Source organism: Podarcis filfolensis (assembly GCF_964270895.1).
Source record: "Podarcis filfolensis genome assembly, chromosome: 7".
Taxonomy (NCBI): Eukaryota; Metazoa; Chordata; class Lepidosauria; order Squamata; family Lacertidae; genus Podarcis; species Podarcis filfolensis.
Window position 1 is genome coordinate 81,325,934 of NC_139603.1, and position 21,688 is coordinate 81,347,621.

At 42.6% G+C, this 21,688-nt stretch overlaps 2 protein-coding genes across 5 annotated transcripts in view; both read right to left on the reverse strand.

Annotated features, from left to right (window-relative positions):
- ZFAT (zinc finger and AT-hook domain containing) overlaps positions 1-21,688 on the reverse strand; it is a 668,318-nt gene that overhangs the window by 82,374 nt on the left and 564,256 nt on the right. The window lies entirely within an intron of this gene.
- ST3GAL1 (ST3 beta-galactoside alpha-2,3-sialyltransferase 1) overlaps positions 1-21,688 on the reverse strand; it is a 144,049-nt gene that overhangs the window by 66,232 nt on the left and 56,129 nt on the right. Inside the window, exon 1 of one of the 4 annotated variants that reach the window (XM_083622234.1) lies at positions 16,555-16,641. The exons of the other annotated variants lie outside the window; for them this stretch is intronic. The gene's annotated coding sequence lies outside the window, so the exon portion shown is untranslated. Of the gene's footprint in view, positions 1-16,554; positions 16,642-21,688 lie in introns of those variants that run through there. 4 annotated transcript variants of the gene reach the window in all.

The following is a 21,688-nucleotide window of genomic DNA, read 5'->3' on the forward strand; positions in this document are numbered from 1 at the left end:
CAGCAGCAATTTCTTCCAAAGACGTTAACATGGCATTCTCGGATGTCTCCCATGCATAAACCGTTTCTCTTCCCTCCTTTATTTACTGCTGGAAGGCTCTTATGTTTTGAGCCTCGGCAGCCAGAGGAACAGAATCCCCAGCATGTGCGGTTGGTGGGATGTTTGTCTGGCAACGGGGGGAAGGCTGCCGAGTTGCCCTTTTGCCAAGTCTCTTGTGTCTCCTTTGGCACCGTCGCCAGGCATGGCATGAAAGCAGGCAGGGGAGACCTGCTAAAAAGCAAGTGCGGTGGCAAGATCTGAATAGACAATTGTCCAGGCACTCGATGAACAAGATGGTTGGCAAAATAGGAGAGGGCCCAGCTCGGATCAGGTTCTGTATGCATTACTTCGCTCTTCTGGCACACAGGTCAATGGGAACCTATATAATTTCATTGCACTTATTTTTAGACTCCAGAGTCATTACCACAGCTATCTTCACAATTGGTTGCATGCAACTAAATTACCGCACGGACAGAATGACTTCTGCCGGGTGCAAGGGAGCTTTGGCTTCCTTCTGCGCCCTGCTAAATCCACTCTGGGGGATCCCCTGACACTCTGGAGAGGATTTTTAGGCGGTGGCAGGGAAAGGAGGAGGAAAAGGAAGTTCCATTGTGTTTGTGGAAAGATTTCATTGAATACAACCCAACGTTCTTGTAAGAAAGACCAGCCTTTATCATCCCAGTATCACCAGCATCACCAACTCGATTTGCATGCCACTTTTCCAAATTATTCTGACAGGGGATCACAAGAACAGCAAACAAATAATCAGTGCAGAGATACAATGGAAACGACAACATTTGCCTATAACTAACACTACACAATGCAGAAGTTGCAAGCTGACGAAACATTGCAAGCAAAATATCCCTAACTGTGATGAAAGGAATGCCATAGGGTAGCTCATTGGTGAAGCATCTGCATTGCATAGAGAAAGTCCCTGTTTCAATCCCGAACATCCTTCTGAAGCCCAGCAGAGCTTCTGCCGGTCAGTGTAGACAATACTGAGTGAGATGAACCAAAGTTAGAAAACAGCTTCGTGTCCCAATCATGCACACACACAAATCCACCCTAACTTGCAAAGGTATCAGCGGCGGGAGATACATACAGATAGAAAGATGCAGCCATTTGATCCTAACAATTCAGTCCAAAGTCTATCACAGCAACAGAATTACAGTAAGGCAGCGGAAAGAGCTGGAGGCTTATTGATCTCAATCAGCCTAAGAGCAGCAGAAAACATGCTCACATTTTCAATCCGCAGAGCCACTCATGAAGTTTGGAGACACTCACAAACAATGGCTAAGCAGGCTGTCTTTTGCGTAAACAAGCTTGCCTCTTTGCTCCCACCTGGGGCATCCTCTAGCAGAAACTCCTCTTTCTCTAAAGCTTCCCCAAAAGCAAGATCCCAACACACACATGCATGCACACTAAGCTGTGTGACACAGGAGCAGCCTTTGTAGACGGAGTAAGTCAGGGCCCCGCCTCCCAGGCAAGGTGGAAATGAGCTAAGTAGAAGCAAGGGCCACGTCTTACAGGGCTCATGTTACAGAGACAATGGTTTGCCTGTACAGTGGTACCTCGGGTTAAGAACTTAATTCGTTGCGGAGGTCCGTTCTTAACCTGAAACTGTTCTTAACCTGAAGCACCACGTTAGCTAATGGGGCCTCCCTCTGCCGCTGCCACGCTATTTCTGTTCTCATCCTGAAGGAAAGTTCTTAACCCGAGGTACTACTTCTGGGTTAGCGGAGTCTGTAACTTGAAGTGTCTGTAACCCGAGGTACCACTGTAATTCTCCACACACCCCACTATTAATTAATAGGAGGGATTAATAGGAGCCTCAGGTGCTGGTGATCAGTGTTAGAAATTCAGATATATAACCTAGGCGCCAAATGGCTCCTTAAACCAGAGTTACAGTTGCCAAAACAGAATGCCTGGTTGCCATTTTTGAGCCAGGTGGCTTGAAAGTCACATTTTTCAGCATACCTAAAATTCATTCTGATTGTGCAGATAAAATGTAACACGTAAGAATTCTACAGGATGTGTTGCTAGTGTGTGAACACAGTCCAGATCCAAGGATCTCCAGGCATGCACCTCCAGATGACATCAGGTGCCATCCTGGTGCCCGGGTATCTTCACTTATTCACAAGTGGCCGACTGCATTTTGCACCTCGCAAATTTCGAATGCCGGTGGGGATGTAGATCTGGAAAAGGCACTTTGCATGGGTGCTTCTCCAGCAGCAGTCTGGAAGCACCCAAAATATATCCAGAAATTGCCCATCCGAGATAGCCTTCAGCTGTTTGGAGCATCGTGCTTATGCCAGCTAGCAGAGCAGAACGCGTCCATGCAATGCTTTAGCACACATTCAGTGTGCAACTTAAGTCACAGAAATAGCTTACTGATAGCAGACGCCCCCGAAACAGAAACCAACACCGGCCTTGGCAATATTATTGCAGCAATTGGATATTGTTAGCAATGTTACTGGGCAGGACGCGGGTGGCACTGTGGGTTAAACCACAGAGCCTAGGACTTGCTGATCAGAAGGTCGGCGGTTTGAATCCCCGCGACGGGGTGAACTCCCGTTGCTCGGTCCCTGGTCCTGCCAACCTAGCAGTTTGAAAGCACGTCAAAGTGCAAGTAGATAAATAGGTAGCACTCCGGCGGGAAGGTAAACGGCGTTTCCGTACGCTGCTCTGGTTCACCAGAAGTGGCTTAGTCATGCTGGCAACATGACCCGGAAGTTGTCTGCGGACAAACGCTGGCTCCCTCGGCCAGCAAAGTGAGATGAGTGCCACAATCCCAGAGTCGGTCATGACTGGACCTAATGGTCAGGGGTCCCTTTACCTTTACCTTACTGGGCAGCAACTGGAGACCCCTCTTTTCTCCTGTTGCAAATGCCAATTGGTCCTTAACAAACAAACAAACAAACAAACTCCTCTCTTTCTCTCTCTCCAGTTTTTTTACAGCACTTGAATTGGCTTTGTGCTGTTGGGGAAATCACTGCAAAAGAAACAAACAAACCATCTCTCCGTCGCCTTTAAAGAAAATCAGTAATTGGCATTACGATGGAAGGTCCCCGGCATTAATTATAAATAAATCTTAGATTGGCTATAATAATAGTCTGGATTTACAGCCCCATCTTGTACGCCGATGCTTAAACCAGAGAGGTTGTCAACTTGATGCATGTCAGAGGCCCAGAAAGTGTGGGTGCTGCAGTTTGTAGTTTATGGCCTATTAAAATGAATGTGTAAGTAGCAATAAAGCAAACAATTACTTAGCAGAAAAACAAACTCTCCAGCCTTTATAAACTGATGACACTGGGCTGTGTTTTTAGTTGCATACGACTGAGCCACCTGCTCTGGTTTAAGCGGAAGCACCCGTGTTTTCTCAGGCAGTGTTTTCCAAGGCTCTTTGCCAGGTTTGACTTGTCAGCTCTAGAAATCGAAAATACATGGATCTGGGCAGGGCCCAGGGAGCGGAGGAAAGAAGAGGTCTGGTGATGGAGTCAGAAAGCTTTTGGTGGAACCAGAAACAGGAAGAAAAATCTATCCATCCACTGTTTGTGTTAAAGCACGGTTTGTGTATGAGGTTTTTTATTATTATTATTATTATTATTATTATTATTATTATTATTATTATTGTTTATTCTTTAAATTTCCCCTAACTGGCAGCGTCTTCCTCTCCGTCTGTTTTCTGACATTGTAACATCACGAAGTTTAGCTGGCAATATATTACGATGTTGGAAAGCAGGTATCGGCAAGCCCTAGTTGTTTTACTGCATTATACATATTGTAAATTGCATTAAGGCTTTTTTCCCTGTAGTATAAAACGACATACAAGTCGAATAAATCACATCAGGTAGGGTCAGGCTCAAGTCTGGAGTCAGCTTTCTTTGCAATCCAGGGTAGAGAGTATTGGACTCAGGAGACTTCCGGAGGCGGCGCCATCGGTAATGGCGGATTCCCTCTGATCGGGAGGGAGAAGCCCCGCAGAAATCGGGTCCACCGCTACAGCGAAGTGGGGGACCCTTTTGAAAACCCGCAGGTGGGAGAAGCCTGCGGCTGTGGGACTCGGCGGGCACTTTTCGCGCCCCCCCGAACTGTCAAAGGAGCCCTGTAAGGGGCTTCGGAGCGGGACGGGAGAGCGCTGTGCTGAGAGTCGACTGCTACTTCTGCGGAGCGAAGCTGCACAGCAGTTACCGGAGAGCGCTGACCTTTTTCCTGTGAAACTTTGATTGGAAACATCTACCCGTGAGTAGGAATTTGCGAAAAATTGAAAGGATCAAAGGAACAAGACTTTGATTGACTGGTATTTGAACTTAAATTTGGCACTTTGACCGATACTTTGAACTTAAATTCGGATCTGAAACGGTAAGGTGCAAACAGGAAGTCCGCCTTTCCGGTCTTGTAAATAGAAAGAAAGCAAAGACTAAAGGAACTGTAAACTGTAAAAAACGACTTTAAAAGACCTAAATTTCACTGTCAAATAAAAACCCTCTCCTAAGTTGTGGAGGGGGGAGAATAACCACCGCTCAATCCTTGATGTCGGACTGTTTTAAACAACATAAAGGGCACAGTAAGTGACGCACAGCCCAAAGGTATTGCAATTTTTTGTGACTTCTGCAAGGAAAATGGTAACTTTTTAAGGGAATCCTCAAGTCTGCTACAGTTTCTCACTATTGAAGTGATTGGAAAGTTTGTGGGTTTTTGAGATACTTTTAGAAAATAAGTACTGTTGAAACAATTTGAAACAAATTGCTATTGAGCTCCCCTAGAGGAACATTGTGTCATAACTGGGGACTTTCCACTGCAGCTGTTATTTGTTACTGCAAAACAATCTTGAAACTCTGAGGTGACCTTGGTTCTCACAGGCAAAGTAATGGATCAAGACAAACCGCAAGATAAACCCCAGGAAAAAGCAACAAGGATTAAAACTAGACAACAGCAGCAACTGCAGCAACAGCAGCAATTGCAGCAACGAAGACCGTCATTGGCAGCCCTATCTGCCCCACTAGTCTTAGAAAGGGAAGAAACAAAAGGAACAGACTCTGCAACATTAGACAAAATACTTGCAGCTTTACAAAATCTGTCAGTTAAAATTGATGTAAATACTACAACTGTAAATGACCTGGGGCAGAAAGTAAATTCTAATACCCAGGCTATTGATAGGTTACTGCAGGAATCTAAAGAGACAAAGAAGACTGCAGAGGAAGCGAAGGAGAGGGTATTGGCGGTAGAAGAAAGGATACAACCAATCAATAAACAACTTGAGGACTACAGGTCACAATTTTCTATGATCGAACTTAAGGAAAAACAGGCTAATCTGAGAGTCAGAGCGGTACCAGAATCGGAAGAAGGGGACTTGGGAGAATTCCTTACACAGGAATTTGAGGCCTTTTGGGATCTTGATCCAGGAAAACAAGAATTCAAGATAGTGAGTGCCTTTCGACTTGGAAGAGTTAGAAGGAAAAACAAAGTGAGAGACTGCTTGATTGTTCTTAAGTCGAAAGAGCAGAGAGACAAAATATTGAGTCTCCATTACCAGAAAGCATTGGAAATAGAGGGTTCAATAATTGAAATTTTTAAAGACATCCCTAAACATTTACTGGATCTCAGGGCCAACTACGGAGATCTAGTGGGTCTGCTGAGAAGAAACAATATTTTATTCAGGTGGGAATTTCCTCAGGGTCTGTCGTTCAAATTCAGAGGGAAAAAAGTAAAGATAAGATCAGAGGAAGAGAAATTGAGATTCCTGAGAGATCACGAGGAAGATTTGCAAAAAGAGACCGAAATAAAAGAATTGAAAGCATCGAGATCGGGAGCACCAGACCCAGGAAGGTACCCCTTGGGATTGGATAAACCAGAGGAAGAGACACTGCCGTCAGAACAGGAACAGCTTCAGGGAGCAGTTGGAGGGATTGCAAAATAATCACATCATGTCTCTGCAGATATTAACTTGGAATATTAGGGGTCTAAATTCCCCGGACAAAAGAAAAAGAGTCTTTCATCTATTGAAAAAGGAACAATTGGATCTGATTTGTCTGCAAGAAACCCATGTAACCAGACTCCACCGGAAAGTACTGATAAATAAAAGATTGGGCCAAGAATTTATTTCATCAGACAAAGTTAAAAAGAGAGGGGTCGTGATCTATGCAAAAGAAAAATTATCACCAAAATTCATCTTTAAAGATGAACAGGGACGATTTGTTGCAATTGAAATACAATTTCAAGGAGAGAGACTTTTGATAGTAGGAGTCTATGCGCCAAATGAGGGGAAATCGGAATTTTACAAGAAACTGCATGAGACATTGTTGGATTTTATGGACTATAATATCATTTTGATGGGAGATATGAACGGCGTAGTGTCGACAAATATGGATAAATCTGAAAGGCAGGTAGTGACAAAAGATGGAAGACTACCGAAAACCTTTTTTGAAATGACAGACAATATGGATTTAATTGACACTTGGAGAACTAAGAACCCCCTAGGCAGAGAGGGGACCTTCTTCTCTGAAGCTAAAATGACTTGGACAAGAATTGACCAAATCTGGATAACTAGAGGAATGACTCCAAAGATTCGAAAGGTAGAAATTTGCCCTAAAACTTGCTCCGACCATAATCCTGTGAAAATGGAAATGAAACTAACACAGATTGGTTCCTTCAGATGGAGGATGAATGACACCTTGTTTAGAGATCCGGGAATTATCAAGAAGGCCCAAAAAATTATGAAAGATTATTTTGAAATAAATTTGAGGACTTCAGTGGAAAAAAGAGTAATCTGGGACGCAAGCAAGGCTGTAATGAGAGGATTTTTGATTCAACAGAATGCAATAAAAAGGAGAATTCAAGAGGAGAAAAAAGAAAAGATTTTGGAGAAAATTAGAGAAGGAGAGAAGAAGCTCAGAACTAAACCAAAGTCACAGGAAATCTTGAGAGAAATTAAGTTATATCAAGTACAATATACTAAAATGATAAATCAGGACATTGAATGGAAGATTAAACAGATGAGACAAAAAACCTTTGAATCAGCCAATAAATGTGGAAAGCTGCTAGCATGGCAGTTGAAGAAGAGACAAAAATTAAATACCGTTACAAACCTTGAAGTGGATGGCAAGAATATACAGAATCCACAGGAAATTAAAAGCTGCTTCCAGAGATATTTTAAACAATTGTATGCACAAGGGCCACAGAATGAGACCAAGATTAACCAATTTCTGGAAATTAATGGATTACAAAAAATTTCACAAGAAAATAAATTATTATTGAATTACAAAATATCGGAACAAGAGGTGGAAGGTGCCATCCAGAATATGCAATTGGGCAAGTCTCCAGGGCCGGATGGGTTAACCTCCAAATATTACAGAACGATGAAAGACTATTTAATTCAACCGTTAAAGGAGGTTTGTAATGAAATTTTGGAGGGGAAAAAAGCGCCAGAGTCGTGGAAAGAAGCTTTCATCACACTTATACCGAAAAATGAGTCTGAAAAGACACAACTTAGAAACTACCGCCCCATATCCCTGCTTAATGTGGATTATAAAATTTTTGCCGACATTCTAGCGAAGAGATTGAAAAAAGTACTGGCAGAGACGATACATAAAGACCAAGCTGGCTTTCTCCCCGGTAGACATTTATCGGACAACACGAGGAATATAATTAATATTCTGGAAAAGCTACAAGTGAATATAAATTCAAAAGCAGTTTTGATATTTATAGATGCAGAGAAAGCTTTTGACAACATTTCTTGGAATTTTATGAAAAAGAATCTTCAGGGGATGGGAGTGGGGGAAAAATTTGAAAATGGTATAGGTGCGATTTATTCAGAACAAAAGGCTAAATTAATAGTTAATAACGTGGTGACAGAAGAGGTTAAAATTGAAAAAGGGACACGACAAGGCTGCCCAATTTCCCCATTGCTTTTTATTTCGGTCCTGGAGGTGCTGCTGAATATGATTAGAAGGGACCAACAGATCCAAGGTATCCAGGTCGGAGAGAAACAATACAAACTTAAAGCTTTTGCAGATGACCTAGTTCTGACATTGCAGGAGCCAGTTTCTAGCACTAAAAGGGCCTTGGAATTGATCCAGGAATTTGGTCAGGTAGCAGGCTTTAAATTGAATAAGTTAAAAACTAAGGTTTTGGAAAAAAATTTAACGCCAATTGAGAAAGAGAAGTTTCAGAAGGAGACAGATTTAATATTGGTAAAGAAAGTAAAATACCTGGGGGTGAACATGACTTCAAAAAATGTTAACCTGTTTAAAGATAATTATGAGAAGTGTTGGACAGAAGTGAAAAAAGATCTAGAAATCTGGTCAAATTTGAAGCTTTCCTTACTGGGCCGAATTGCAGTTATTAAGATGAATGTATTGCCGAGAATGTTGTTTTTGTTTCAATCATTGCAGATCATAGACAAGTTGGACTGTTTCAAGAAGTGGCAAAGAGATATCTCTAGATTTGTCTGGCAGGGCAAAAAGCCCAGAATAAAATTTAAGATACTTACGGACATAAAAGATAGAGGGGGATTTGCCCTGCCGGACTTTAAGTTATACTATGAAGCAGCAGCCTTTTGCTGGTTGAAAGAATGGCTACTTCTTGAGAATACGGATATTCTAGATTTGGAAGGGTATGATAATGTATTTGGGTGGCATGCATACTTGTGGTATGGTAAGGTAAAAGCACATAAGGCATTTAAAAATCATATTGTCAGAAAAGCATTATTCAATGTCTGGATTAAGTATAAAGATCTATTGGAGAATAAAACGCCAAGGTGGTTATCGCCTATGGAAGCAAAGGCCCTGAAAAAACTTAACATGCAGACAAATTGGCCAAAATATTGGGAAATTTTGGAGCAGGAGGGTGATAAACTGAAACTGCAGAGTTATGAGAAACTTAAAGATAAGGTGCGAGATTGGTTACATTATTTTCAAGTTAGAGAGGCTTATAACTTGGATAAGAAAATCGGATTCCAGGTGGAAAAATCAAAATTAGAAACAGAACTGTTAGAACCCAATGCTAAGATACTGTCAAGAATGTATAACTTGTTGCTGAAATGGAATACTGAGGATGAAACAGTAAAATCTGCTATGATAAAATGGGCACAAGATGTCGGACATAACATTATGTTTGCTGACTGGGAACAGTTATGGACCACTGGAATTAAATTCACGGCATGTAATGCCTTAAGAGAGAATATTATGAAAATGATGTACAGGTGGTACATGACCCCAGTCAAGCTTGCAAAAATTTATCATTTGCCCGATAATAAATGTTGGAAATGTAAAGAAACTGAAGGTACATTTTTTCACCCTTGGTGGACATGCCCTAGGATTAAGGCCTTCTGGGAGATGATTTACAATGAAATGAAAAAGATATTTAAGTATACCTTTCTGAAGAAACCGGAGGCTTTACTCCTGGGCATGGTAGACCAATCGGTGTTAAAGAAGGATAGGACTTTCTTTATGTACGCCACAGCAGCAGCAAGAATACTTATTGCAAAGCATTGGAAGACACAAGATCTACCCACCCTGGAAGAATGGCAGATGCAAGTAATGGACTACATGGAAATGGCAGAAATGACCAGCAGAATACGAGACCAAGGAGAAGAGCGGATGGGGGAGGATTGGATGAAGTTTAAAATCTATTTACAAAAACACTGTAAAATTTTTGAATGTTGATGACATTGAAATGAAATGAGGGGGTTTCAGTAAGCAAGGATTGGGGAAGTATAATATGTGAGGGAAATTATATAAGGACAAAACTAACAGAATTAATTTGCTGATCAACTTCGAAGTGGAATACAAGAAAGGGAGGCGGGTGGAAGTCAAGAAAATAAGGTGATGAATGATAAGAATTTGAAAAGAGGTCTTTTTCCTTTTCTTTTTTCTTTTTTTTTCTTCTTTTTTCTCCTTTTTTTTGTTAATCTTTTTAATATGTATTGTTCTTCTTTGTATGGTTTTTTTTCCTTTTTCTTGTAAAACTCAATAAAATATCATTTAAAAAAAAAAAGAGAGTATTGGACTCAGCTACATTAGTAAAGAAACAGCGATTTGAATGCACTATAAACATGCAACAGTAGATGGCGCAAGAGAGCAGGAAATTTAAAAACACTGTTTTCCATAGAGATTTTTTTATTTTGTTATAACCATCTAATTTCTGACTAATTGATAAGCGGGTTTTTTCCTGTGTCTAGATCCACCCTTGGCATCTGCTCTGTTCACTGAGACACATCACTGCAATATACAAGCTCTTCCTCCACACACACATTTATCATAATTATTAGCATTTTGCCAGGATTACACAAGCAAGGCATGTGTTAAGTGGCCAGTAATGTAAGGGTACTTCTTCACTGCTTAAACATTGCTTGGTTCAGATCTTGGAACAGGAGTCCAATTAAAGGCTAAGTCAACATTCTTAAAAACTGGAAGCAAGTGTTTGAAAATGCTAATCAAGGGAAATGTGAGTTTCAAATGCTTCTTGACTCTCTCCCTCGCTCAATTTCATCTTCGCATCAAATGGCAGCTGTGGTGAAACACAAGTCCAGGAAATTCTGCTGGTTCTTATCTCTGAGTGGAGTTTGAAAAACATGGGATGACCTCATACCCCTTTCCTGACTCTTTCAACCACCCAGAAAGGGAAAAATTCCAAACAAGTCAACCTGTCTAAGCTGTTATCGTAAGAGCGTAAGAAAAGTTGTGCCAAACAAGGACAAAGACCCATCTAGACCAGTGTCCTGTTCTCAAAGTGGAATACAGCCATTGTGGCTAGCAGCCACTGGCAGCGCTCTCCTCCATGACTGTCTAATCCTCCTTTAAAGCCATCCAAATCGGTAGCCATCATTATCACTTTAGATTTTTCCCAGAAAAGGAGATGTGACAGCTGGGCTTTTATCCCACCATATTTCCCACTCACTCAATCAATCAATCAATGAAATGTCTGAATGCCACAGAGTCTGTAATTGATTGCATTTTCAAGGAGGAAGAAAAATGCAATTTCTTCCACTCTGCCTAGAAAAGCAAGCAAACAAATGGGAGACTGCACTTCTATTGATGCAGCCTAGAATAGCATTAGCTTTCTGTTGCTGCTGCATCACACTGTTGGCTCACGTTAAGCTTGTGTTCCACTATGACCCCTAGATCCTTTGCACATGATGGGAGTTGTGGTCCAATAACAGGACTGGTGGGCATCCTAAAAGAAGCAGTGGGGTCATTGTCATCTCACCCACTGGGTACTCTTGTCCCATATCCAACCTTCACCTCCAAGTGATACACATAACATCTGCAAAGCAAATAGACATAGCTGTCAACTTTCAGATTTGAAAATAAGGGATCAGCAGCCTCACCTGTCCCGCGGACAGTCTACGGGATATCTAACAATCCGGGATAGCAGCGGGAAATGGCGCTAGAATAAGGGAATTTCCCACAAAAAAAAGGGAAGGTTGACAGCTATGCATCTAGCGGGGAGAAGGCCCATTGGCCAAGAACCACATGACCAGATTGCCTTGTGGGCTCTTGCGGCATGATCTGGACTTGTGTTTATTGGGTTTAATTTGTGCAGCACCAACATACTCTTCGTACGTCCTATACAAATGTGAAGCAGGTCTTGAAGCCCCAAAGTCTCCCAGGGCTCAGACCTGAGGCAAAACTTTTCTGTCACCTAAGGCACAGTGCTCTTTTAATTTCTGATGGTGTATTTACACATGCTGGGGGTAAGGATTAAATAAAGTGCATGTATAAACACACGCCATGCTTATCACTTTCACTGGCAGAACATCTGCCATGATAGATGGATAGCGTGCAAAGAGTTGCATATTGCTAACATCTTTATTTAAAAAAAATAAAGTGCCATTGGTTTTCAAACAAACACAAATACAATAACCTTTAAACACTTATCCAGCAGTACATCTAATGGTGCTTCTTTATCCGTTGTCTCTAGACAAACGCTTACACATTCAACATTCAAACATATTACTTAACGTAACCTCTCGACTGAGAATATTGAGTGGTTGGTAGAAGGTGGTTTTGATTTTGGCCATTAACATAGTTAAAGAAAGGGGTCCATGTTTCTTAGAAGGTGTCTCCATTTGTTCTGTCTTTAATTGCCCTCTTGTGCCTGGTGAGATGCCTGGATATTGCTGTATCCCATATATTATTTCCCCATATATTCAGGGGTATTTCAGCCTCGGTCTTCCATCACTGAGCTATGGCTAATTGTGACGTGGTCAGTAAGAAGCCTACTAGTTTGCTGGGGTGCAGGGTTGAGCTTGTCCATGTCTGAAGATAGCAGGGCTAAGGCAGGATTTGGAGAAAGGGGGAGAATTGCAGGTATAATGGAGAATGCTCTATTCCAAAAGTTTTTAAGGCAAGAGCATTCCCACCAAACATGAATAAATGAACCAAGCTTTCCCCAGCCCTTCCAACATAAAGGGGAAAAGGAGGGATTAATTTTTGCCAGCCTGACTGGCATCCAGTGCCATCAGAGGATGACCTTGATCGAGGGCCTCCTGTAAGCGAGCAGAGATGGTTTTGAGTTGGGTCCAGATACCCTTCCATCTGTGATCTTCAATTGGGAGGTGTAAATCTGATTCTGGTACAATTTGAAGGCCTCTAGCACACACACACACACACACACACACACACACACACACACCAGCTTCATGATCTAATAGATTCCTGTATATTAGAGTAGCAGCACCCTTCAGGTCATATGCTGAGCTGCTGCATAAGCGTTCAAACAAGGCAGGTGTGAGTAGGCCATCTCCCTCGTACTCCAAATGAAGTGCAAAAGAAAGAACCTGAGCTACCTGAAACCAGGTAGTATGAATGCCTTCTAATGTACCTTGCAGTTCCTCTTTAGATGCTAAGATCTTCTTAGTGAGGTTCAGCATGTTTAAGGTCAGGGAATGTCGCCCAAAACTGGTGTTTCATTTTTACCCATAGTGACAAGGATCCACTTTAAAGGAAGGAAGTGAAGGGGTGGACCGGGGTGGTGAACACCAACCATTCAAAATTAAAACTGGCTAATATATCAACCAGAAGGGATGCGGGTGGTGCTGTGGGTTAAACCGCAGAGCCTAGGACTTGGCGATCAGAAGGTCAGCGGTTCGAATCCCCGTGACGGGGTGAGCTCCCGTTGCTCGGTCCCTGCTCCTGCCAACCTAGCAGTTCGAAAGCACGTCAAAGTACTAGATAAATAGGTACCGCTCCGGCAGGAAGGTAAACGGCGTTTCCGTGCGCTGCTGTGGTTCGCCAGAAGCAGCTTAGTCATGCTGGCCACATGACCTGGAAGCTGTACGCTGGCTCCCTCGGCCAATAAAGCGAGATGAGCACCGCAACCCCAGAGCCGGCCACGACTGGACCTAATGGTCAGGGGTCCCTTTACCTAATATATCAACCATGATCAGTGAATGCATAGCTTTTTACTTATGTCTCACGGTGGCCCTCCAGGTGCACCATAAATGCAGGGGGAAACAGTTGTTAAGGAAGTACGAGAAAAGCAAGTAAAAGATGATTTTGAAAACAATGCAAAACTAATACTGAAGACAAACACGTTTCCATCCAGCTGGAAAAAGCATGTCAAAACGACAAGGTCTTTGTTTCTGGAAAGTGCAGAGTGCCTGACACATCTCAGCACAGAACAAGGGCAGTCCTGCTCCCAGTTACTGTGGAGCATGTGCCTGGTGTCTTAGCATCTTGTTGGTCACACTAGAGCGTGATGGAATGTTGCAATCAGATAGATCTTTCCTATGGTCCAATGCAGAGGTTGGATGACCATATGTTATGGATACTTTAGTTGAGGTGTCTGCATTGCAGGGGGCTGTAATAGATGACCCTTGGGGTTCCCTTCCAATTCTACAATTCTTTATCATTTTCCTTGCTCGGCAGTTTCTGCCTCTTCATGCACCATCCCTGAGGGATGTAGGCTCTGCCAGAGTCGCTTAAAAATGACAACACCCGGCCTCATTCATTACAAAAAGCTGGGTTTCGCTTAAGAAAAAACAACAGGCAGGAAAATTCTGCCCTCGCTAAAGAGATGCACAGTGAAATAGATTTTAATCAATTCGGCGCTACCTCAACCTTGACAAGATGATCCATCACCTCGGCTCGGAGTGAGAGTGTGTGGAAAGACTAAGCCCAGCAGAAGATTAGAGAACAATTAATCATCAAAAATTAATCAGGGTATTAATTAAGCACTGTATCCTATTTAAGTACAGGCTGGTATGAGGTTTCCAGTCCCAACTGCCAATGACATCAAAACAGCAAGCGAAAGCATAATGCAGAAAAAAGGGGGAGGGAACAGTAAGGACAGGAACCAAGTGGAACACACCAAAAAGAGAGAGCGCAACTCAAAAGGTTATTTTGCTTGCACAACTGGCAGAATCAGGCATTAAGCAAAGGCATCCACTTACAAAAGACATGGTCACTTGGGTGGGCTTTAAACGGGGTTTATATAAATTTGCTGCGAAAGCGGCAAACCCGGAATTGTATACTTCCGGGTTCAGCCACGCACACATGTGCAGAAGCGCTCTATCGCGCTCTGCACAGAAGCGCCGCCCTAGTTGCAGATTTTTTCGGAGTGCCGTTCTAGGGTTTTTTAAAAAAGTCTGGAACGGATTAATCCATTTTGCATAACTTTCTATGGGAAAGCGTGCCTTGGTTTTGGAACGCTTTGGTTTTGGAACGGACTTCCAGAACGGATTAAATTCAAGAAGCAAGGTACCACTGTAATTCCTTTTATGGTGGTACTGAGGGGTTGCCCGCAGCCGCCTTCAACTGGCATCTAGCGTGCTGAGCGGGGCAGGGAGAGAAGGCCGCTGGCGTGCCAGATCCAACTCTTGCGGAGCCTCCAACTGGGCCTTGAGCAGACACCATTCTGTCACCCTTAGTTCTCTTGAGCTACTGCAGAGCCAAAGTCACTTGGGTTCTTGTTGTTGGCACTTGTAAATTACCACAGTTCTAAAAGGGTGGTACCTCTTTACATAGGGCCTTGCCCAGGGTGGATTTGATTTAAATCAAATCGATTTAAATCTTTAATCAGTAAGACTTGATTTAAATCATTTTTTTTACAGAAAGACTCATTCCTGCTGGTATAATCTTAATATTTACAACCAAATGAAGGTTTCGTTTTCGGAATAATAAATTTTCAGAGCAGTTTTTACAGTTTTATCAAAAATTACTGATTTGGTTATACTATTAGAAATACAGATAATTATGAAATTATTGTGAGGTTCAGTAAGTTAACTGTTTACATTTGGACAACTTTTCTGCTGTACTTTGTTGGAAGGAGATAAATAATCACTTCCTTAATAACAATTTAAACAATTTATTTACCGTATTTTCCAGTGTATAAGACGAGCTTTTTTGACCCAAAAATGAGGTTCCAAATTTAGGGTCGTCTTATACACGGGTAGTGCTTAGGGGGGACGGGCGAATGTTTTTTTGGCGCGAGCCTGAGACTGTAAGTGGCGATTGGCCGTTTGATCAATTTTTTTTTTTGGGGGGGGGATGCCGAAAATCGCTCACCTGCCGGAACGCAGCACACAACCGCTCGTGTCGCAACTGCCGATCGCCGCCATTAGCCCTCCCGATTCCGCTGCGGCAGCCAATAGACAGCTGCCCTTGTCGCCAATCACGTTTCCGCTTGCCGCGACAAGGACAGCCATTGGCTGTGGCAGGGGTATCGGGAGGCGTAATAGCGGCGATTGGCAGTTGCGATGCAAGCAGTTGCATGCTGCGTTCCGGCGATTTTCGGCATTCCCCCCAAATAACCCTCCCCAAAGCTCAATCCCCCCCCCATTTTCTAAATTTTGAGACCCCCCCCAAAAATAGGGGTCATCTTATACATGAGGGCGTCCTATAGACGGAAAAGTACTGTAACTAAAACAAAAACATTACAGCTTATGTATCCATATTTGTTAACTGATGTGGTTAAACAGGTTTTTTGGTTGCTGTTTTTTTAAAAAAAAACAAACAAACTGAGTTTTAGCACACACGAAAAACTTAAATCCTTATTTCCTGACGAATAGCCTTTGGACTATAATGTAACTTAAATAGGAAACGAGCTTTAGAATGATTTTTCCTCCAAAAGCATTTTATTTTAAAAATCCGATTTAAATATAAAAAAATCCGATTTAAGTAAAAAAAAACAAACAAACCCATTTCACATATATGTTTTTATACTGTATTTTATGCTGCTTTTATAATTAAGTGTTTTAAATTTGTTGTTAGCCGCCCTGAGCCTGGTTTTTGAACCAGGAGGGGCAGGATATAAATAAAAATTTATTTATATAGAGAATGCCTGAGCGGCACCTCAGATCCCTTTAGCAACAAAGTCTCTGTTTCTTCGCTTGGCCTTAAAAGTTAGGCCTCAGCAAGGCCTGGCCTGCGCCTCAGCCTGTAGGCCCAAAGCCTCCCGCTTACCGTTTCCCCATTCCCTTTTTTTTTAAAAAAAATGTTGTTCTGAGAGGAGCCACAAAGGGCTAGTTACCGCCGTGAGCTCAGGAAGTCGCTCTTCCCCAAGGCTGCCTACCTCACGGCGCCTCATGGCTGAAACCAGGATGAAGGAAGAAGCTCCGCCATATGAGTCGCTCTTCTCTTGGGCGGCCATTTTCTCGCTGCGACAGACCATTGATCCATTCAGCTCAGCGCTGCCCGCACTGACAAGGGTTGCCAAATTGTTTCAAAAAGTGGGACGCAAAAGTGGTTGCGGGGGGGGAGTTGTTGAGTTTTTATTATTATTTTTGCAACACCACACAAGAAGAACGACACTGCTGACATGGATTGCCATACATCCAGATTTTCCCGGACTTTTTTTTGCAGTTTTCGCTCCTACATAGTATTCCAGCTATGTCCGTATGGCAACGCTAACACTGGCCGGCAGCAGCTATTCTTTATATATATATATATATAAAATAATTTTTATTGATTTTAACATATAAATTATAAAATGTACCACAAAACGTATCACTTATACAATCTTTTTAGACTTCCATCAGCTCCTCTGATAATCCACCGTTTTATCCACTTCTTATACATTTCTTAGCTTTATATTGCCTTTAAGTCTCTCAACAAATTATCCTTCCCCTTAACTATTTTTGCAATACTTCCAATAAAACTCCTCACAGAACTTCTTGCAAACCTACAAACGTCGTCTGATCTTCACAAATACTTTTCAAATAGTCCGTAAATTTACTCCAGTCTTCTGTGAATTTCTGGTCCCGTCGGTTTCGAATTCTTCCTGTTAGTTTATCGGCCGGCAGCAGCTATTCAGGGTTTCAGACAGGAAGCAATCCTAGCCGTACTAGGGAAATCCCAGGGAATGAATCCATGTGTGTACAAAGCAGATGCACTACTGTGGAAAATGGAAGGATGCTCAGCAGAATCCCTGTCATACCACTTTCCTGGTTCAAATGCAACATGACAGCCTTTCAGTGTCGCCGGCAGGCGTTCCTCTCAGATAGCTGCCACCACCTTGCCTGTCTCAAGAGACAACGGAGTGTGCCTGCAGGGGTGAAGTCAAGCCATGGAGAATCACAGCGCCTGCTGTGGCTGTAGAGTCATAAAGGAGGAAGAGGAAAAAGATTTGTCCATCATAATGCCGTAAGCCAAAAATGGCTTATCTCCTGAGTTTATGCCAATAAAAGCCAGATGTCTGAGGAGTTAGGAGTCCATCGCTGTTTCTTGCAAAGCAATAGGTTACAGCACTGCTCCTTTGGGGCCAGACACTGCTCACCTTTCTACCTGTTTGACATTTTAACAGCGGGATGTTAATTGTGCGAGAGACAAACTGTAGATTAAAAAAAAAAATCACAAGCATAGAGAACACAGAGCACTGGCGGAGCCAAATTCATCCCCTTGATTATGGTTAACCCACCCCTGCAATCTCACTGGTACGTTCTTAAAAGTGCACCACGTATTCATGGTATCGCATCTAATTTTTAAGAATGCGGCCCAGAATTGCAGCTTAGAACTGCCACCCACCACGCACACAGAGAGACACACAATATGGAAAGGGCTGTAGTGCGGCGGTGCATGCCCCACATGCGGGGCTTGGCTCTGGGTTCAATCCTCAGCATCTCTAGGTAGGGTTGAGAAAGACCCTGCAGAGCTGCTGAGCGTAATACTGAGTTGGTGCGCTGGTGGCCTGACTCAGTAGAAAACAGCTTTCTATGTTCCCTAATTGAAAAGGAGGAGGCTCTGCAGCTTTGTAAGCCTGCCTAGAGGACATCAATATCTAGTTATGACTTTTTCAGGAACAGCTGAATTAGGAAGAGTGTTTGTGTGTGTGTCCAGTGAAATGAATCCCTTACGAACAGCAGAAACAAACATTTTCATTTGGATCCTATGAAACAAGAATGCCCTCTATGTTTTTCGTGGCGCCCAGCCACCTCCATCAAAAAGGAAGGCTCTATCGTCAGCATACAGTTTTCACTGTTCACATCTCTCTCCCCTGCGCCACCCCCCCAAACTCCCCGCAAATGAATATATGCAGGCATTATGTAAGTGCCATTCAGATTTTGGTCCAGACAAACCTAGTACATCATAAACATCAGAAGGCTTGTTAGCTCCATTTGGGGCCAAGCAGAGGATTTAAACTGTCCATCCCTCTCAGGGCATTCTCCTTTGTAATGCATCTCCCTTGAGCAGTAAGATATCCAAACGAAACTTGGTCTGTGTGCATGGGATGCAATTCAAAGGCCTGGTCTGCCGTCTCACTAAGCAAAACCATGAACACTTGAGCATGAAGGTTCTCAAGAGGAGATCATGGCTGCTTCCATCTTCCTGGTCGTTCCCCTCAATTGAGCTATGCCACGGTGTAACTTAGCAAAAGCAGGCTTGCGGTTTAGCTTTTTTCCAGCCTAACCCAAAGCCGAAACCAAGGCTTTTCTTATGGCAGGAATGGGAAAACTTATTGGCTGGGGTGGGTGGGGGGAGCCAGATCTTTTATCTCCCCCCTCTATTGGCAAACTTCTGCATTTAGGCCAAGTCTGTGCAAGTTGACCCTCCATTTCCCAGAATTCCTTGAGGGAAGCCAGGACTGTTTCTGACGATATGATACTGTTAAATGTATAGTGCAAACGGGGCCTCGGTTTTAATAAGTCCTAGAAAAGAGCAATGCACCCTGGAATGCAGTAATTTTGCATTAATTTCACAGCGAAGCTTGGTTTGCGAAAGCCACCCACTCTACTGAGCCTCATGTTCCAGGCAGGCAGTTACCATGAAGTAAGCCCCACTCAAATTTTGCTGTTGTCACAACTGGTATAAAGTGTGTTTTCTTTTTTTCCTCCTTGGCAGCCCATGCCATTTGCTTTTGTCTCATCTCCTTCAGAGACTCGGTTCCCAGCCTTGGCAATTTCACTAAATGTTGTGTGGTTTGCTGGAAAATACACAAAGTGCATTTCACAGGAAACTAACAGTACTCGACTACAGCAAACTGCAGATGGAGGGAATCAACCATATCCTAAAAAGACTCTCAATAAGCCTATGCATGGAGGCAAGACCTAGGACCGAGTTATCAAGGGTGCAATTTAAGGGTGTCTCCAAGCAGATGCTCTTTAGGCAGTAAGCCATCAAAGCACCCTATTTTATTTCACCTTGGGAAAGCAGGGGGCAGGGGGTCAAAGATGCCAGGCTTTCTTCGTGACTCTGCCAGTTGCATCGAAGTGGTGCTGACAGAAAAGGAGACACATTTCCTTTACAGAGCCTGAGATGTTTATATTGCGGAAGGCATTGCATTAAGTGGCCTTTTTATTCCCAGCCACGCAAAATGAGCAAATGGAGCACTTCCGAGCTTATCTTTTGGCACCGCTTCAGAGCACAAAGAGACAACCTGAGCACCAGCGTCTGCAGGGATGTTTGCCTTTGAGGTTTGAAACGCGGAGCCAAGGCCAATATTAGGATAGCATCTAGCGCACAGTGTGAACCCTAGCGCATGATGTGGACAGTTTCCCAGAATCCCTCGCAAAGCAGAAGAGTTTCCACAAACAGACGTGGGGGGAAGTTAGGCACAAATCTGGATATTTGAAAACTACCTTCGCTGATATGCTTTATAAACCACCACACCTGAGAGCATTAGGCTAACTTGTGGGGGGGGGGGGTACATAAACAGTTCAACATCTTATTCTCACTTCTAGTTTCTGCTACCTCAGACGGATGCCCCACACTTCCTAATGGTAGGCTGGGTCTAATTAGGTCAGCCTGGGTTAAATAAATAAGAGCACCCAACCGGCCTAATTTGAGAAGCGGGTGCAGTTTGTAAACAGAAATAACACTGTCTTTGCCTTTGGTATCTGAGATAGAGGGGGAGGTATCAACTCCACTCGTTTTGTTAGGGGGTAGATTTGCGTTTGGCAACCTGACTTTCCTAAGTCTGCTTTGGGTTAGTGGGAACCATAGGACATATTTAGGGGGTCACAGGAATCTATATTATATCTAAGTTACACAATGCCACTAGTTTCTGCTGGGACGTTATTATGATATTTTGAAGGTTTTGTAAAGAATAGTATGGAATCTTCTCAGCTGCTAAATTTTGATTGCTACGTAGACAGAAGGACAGTAAAACACCAATACTGAAAATGTGTTGCTTAAAATCTGGAACACTGTAGAAATGGCAAAGGTTACAGGGCACATTCAGTCACTTTACGAAGAATAAATATGGATTAGACATTAACAGCTATCTTCCTTTCCAGCTAACATAAAATGCCATTTATGAGTGAATTATTATTGCAGTCAATGATTGTATTTATGTTCCTCTATCCTATACTTTATTATACTTTATTATACTTTATCATTTTAGTGTTCTGTAGAAGACTATAAATACATGCTAATCTAGAAATAAATCAGAATAAAGATATACTCATATGGAATGATGTTGGGTAATTTATAGGTGTGGCCATTTTTTTGGAAAATTGAGTGGAAGTGATTGTGTAATTAGAATCAGTCCCTTTTGGTATATGTCATATGATGGAGATAGCCAAGGTGGTTCTCTCCAGATGTTGTAGGAGTACCGCTACCACCAATCCCAGCCTGCATGGTCAATGGTCAGGGATAATGGGAATTAAATTCCAACATCTAAAAGGCACCTCATTGGCTATTCCTGATAGATTAGATGAATGACTGACATCCTTGATTACAGATATAGTTTGAAATATATGTATATATGAATGTGTCCATATATACAGATATTTCAAACTATATCTGTAATGTATTTGGCTCAAAAAATCCCATTGGCAGCCTGGGCAGCAAATAATGAAGTTGTTAAGGAACTTGCACCTGTCTTGCAGAATAAACCTCAATGGCCATATTGACAACTGGACGTCATCCAGAGCAAATGGTTTTACCTCATGGCCCCAGGACTTTAGCTGCTGTTCATAAATTAAATCATCTAGCCAAGTGGTTGAAATTTTAATTTCTCTTCCTTTTTAAAAAAGGAAAGGAAAGGAGCAGGAATCTGTCATCAAGCCAGCTAGCCTTGTTCAAATGCAGAATGATTTTCCCGAAATAAACTTTCTAATGAGTGACATGACAAAAAGCCACTTGGGATGATTCCAATGCATCTCGTAACAGAAATGAAGAAGGACTAAGCTGTGTCAGCCTGGTTAAGGCCCAAGTTTGGGAAACCCTGGTATAGACAACACTAAGCCAAGGGGACCAATGGCCTGATT